This window comes from Physeter macrocephalus, chromosome 14, assembly GCF_002837175.3.
Source record: "Physeter macrocephalus isolate SW-GA chromosome 14, ASM283717v5, whole genome shotgun sequence".
NCBI lineage: Eukaryota > Metazoa > Chordata > Mammalia > Artiodactyla > Physeteridae > Physeter > Physeter macrocephalus.
In genome coordinates, this window is record NC_041227.1 from 92,592,320 (window position 1) to 92,595,421 (window position 3,102).

The window sequence follows — 3,102 nt, forward strand, 5'->3', positions numbered from 1 at the left end:
CCCCTGCATCGGCAGGCGGACTCTCAACCACTGCGCCACCAGGGAAGCCCCTATCCTGGTCTTTCTACTGAGAAGGAAACTATTGTTCTTTCTCTTCCCTGCCTTCATATATTGCTCCAGGATCAAGGATTGCCAGATGAACAATGCACCCTGTTGCTCTCACAGTAAAAGTTTCTCAGATTGATGGATTTGTGGAGCCTTTGGGTGCCAGGTGGAAGGAGGGAGCTTTGACTTCCTTGGTCTTGTCCCCATGCTCTCTGATGGACTTTTCTCTTTACAGTCCATCCAGAGTCCAAGACTGTGTAGTGCAGAGAACTTTCTGGGGACACCCATGCGTAGGTTTTAGCTTGGCATCCAATAGTGACGAGTTTCCCATATTCGTTCAGCTCATCAGCTGACCAGGTGAGGTCTTATCCATGCTGTGTCCAGGGAGATGAAATGAACTGGATGATGGAACTCCTTTTAGGCCAGGTACCCTGAGAAACTTTTGATTTCAGTATCTCTGTTCTTGCCCGTAGCTCAGCCAAGCTCCCATTTGGTTCGTGTTCATCTAAATGTGAATTTATCAGAACTGTTTCTTTTGAATCCTGGGGGCCGGCCCTTGGGCTAGTGCTGAGCTGGTGGGGGGTGGGGCAGGTGGATGTACCCTTTAGTAAAAAGGACTTGAAGTAGGTCCCTTTCTTCAAAAGTACCATTACTTCCAGAGAGGCTACAAAGTATAATGGACTGAGCACAGACTTTGGAGTAAGACACATGTGAGTTCAAATCCCCGTTTTACCACTGACTGGATGTTTGTTTCTTCCAAGCTCCAGTTTCTTCTTCTTCTTTCTATCTCCCAGGATTACTGTGATAATCAGATGAAATAGCATAATGCCTAGCAACCATCAGCCACCACTTCATCTCCACCACAGCTTTCCCAGAAAAATGGGATATTTCAGCCACCGAGAAGTTGTGACCCATGAAAACTGCAGAAGTAAAGTGCTGACTTGTTCTGCGTGCCACTACCCTAAACCTCCTTAACGGGTTTCTTGCATGCTCATGAGTTCTTGCTTCTAGAATGTGCCCTGCCCTGAGTTTGTTCAGTTTTCTTTTTCACTTGTGAGAACTTTTCATGATCAGTACCCAAGGGCTTTAGAATGTCTGGATGGTAGTTCTCCTAGAAGGCAAGCCTGTTTCCTTTGTGCCATCCCAGAGGCCTTGCTGGCCGACTGATCTCCAGAGACCACTCCTTACCTCTTTGCACCTTGGCTTTTCTTAAGGGGCCCTTCCTGGCTTCGAATCTGGTGAGAAGGGATCCAGAAACCTTGTCCTCAGCCTCTTACAGGGCACACTGGTTTGGCTTGTACCCTTCAAGTGGCCTGGAGGGAGCTGCAGGGTGTCACAGATGGCCATAGGAAAGAAACGGCTCACAGAAAGAGCACGGCGCGTGAGCCAGCGGTTCCCACTGCCTGCTGGAGCAGGCTCAGTGAGGCTGCCGACAAGAGTCTTCAGAACACTAAACAGGTGATTAAAACATCAGTATAAGTCTTTCCAAATCTCACAGAAAGCCAAAAACTTAGTTTGGACACCAACAGAAATTTTCCGCTCTGGAGCTTTGTAAACTGGTCTGCTGTTTCTTCCTCTGCTCTGTGGCCAGAGGGGAGCTCTGTGCTAATGATTCCATAAAACCCTCCAAGTCTTCCTGAGTGGCTTATCGTATGAGAAGAACCTATACCACCTTTTTCCATCGTGAATTATCTTCAGGCTCTCACTGTTAGTTCAGATTCTGAATCTTCAGCCCTTCCTTCCAAAAGGGCCAAGCCCAGCTCTTGGCACTGTCCCCTGTGACAGAGCTGAGCTCCAGCATCAAGGTCAGAGGCAGAACTGTCTTCCCTCTCCTTTCCAAGATGACTGCCCAGAGTCATAGAAACCTTTAAAAATGGAAAGAGATCTCGAGAATCACCTGCATTTTGCAAACAGGGTTCGGTAACTTGCCGAAGATCACACAGGAGAGCATGAAGTGAACGTTCCTCTAGACCCTGCTTTCCCTAGACCTGTGGCAGGTCAGCTGCCCAACAGAAGGGCAGCAAGCCCAGAAGGAGTTCCGTCTTCACAAGATCAGCAGCAAGAGGCTGCCCCCTTTGAATTTATGATCAGCTCTTTTCCCTTGTGGAGATTGTGAGAGTCTCTGCCCGAAGCACAGGCAGATGGTCTGCACCCATCGAGAGCTGTGGGCAGCTGGAACGCTGGTAGGAGCAGAGGCACGTTCCAGCCCCTCCACTTACCGGCTGCCTAAAGTTGAGTGAGTTACTTAACTTCTCTGTGCCTTGATTTCCTCATCTGTAAAATCGAGGTATTGACAGCACCTACCTCACGGGGCTGTTGTGTGGATTAGATGAGGTGGTGCATGTCAGCTTTTGGCACAGTGCCTGGCACTGGCAGCCGTTCGCTTAGTGTTAGCCATGGCTGAGAAGGGTAGAGGAGCATGCGGCGGGCTTTGTTGTTGTGCCTTAGAAGCCCCAGTGGTGCTCTCGCAGGAAGTGGCTCTGGTGAGGTGGCAAGAACACAGGCCTACGAAGTCATTGCATCTGGCTTCAAATCTCATTTAACTTATTTTTTCATCTCTTGTCATTATCTGAATGTAATAGTAACTGCTTTGTAAGGTGCTGAGGATGCCTAGATTCCAAAATTGCCATAAAAATGTAGCGTGTTTTTTTGTACCTTAGCTAGAGTTGCACTTGAAGAGTGGACTAAACTTGTGACCACCTTCACTTAGTCTTCTAGCCTTTAAAGCAGTGATTCTACAACTTCAGTGTTCATAAGTACCTGGAACACTTATTGAAAGTACACATTCTGAGGCCCTGTCCCCAGAAAAACTAATTTATTTAGTCCAAAGTGGTGTCCAGGAATCTGCATGTTTAACAAGCTCGCTGTGTGATTCAGATGCAGGTGGGTTTTTTTAATGCTTTTTAGTGCTCATAGGTGAAGAAAGGGGAACTAATATTTATTGAACTTCTTCTATATGCCAGGCATTTGGCTTACTTATACCTTATCAAACTATAAATGGACTTCAGCTAACTTTAGTTAGCAAAGCTTGTCTTGTCTCCAGCCATGAGGCGTGGG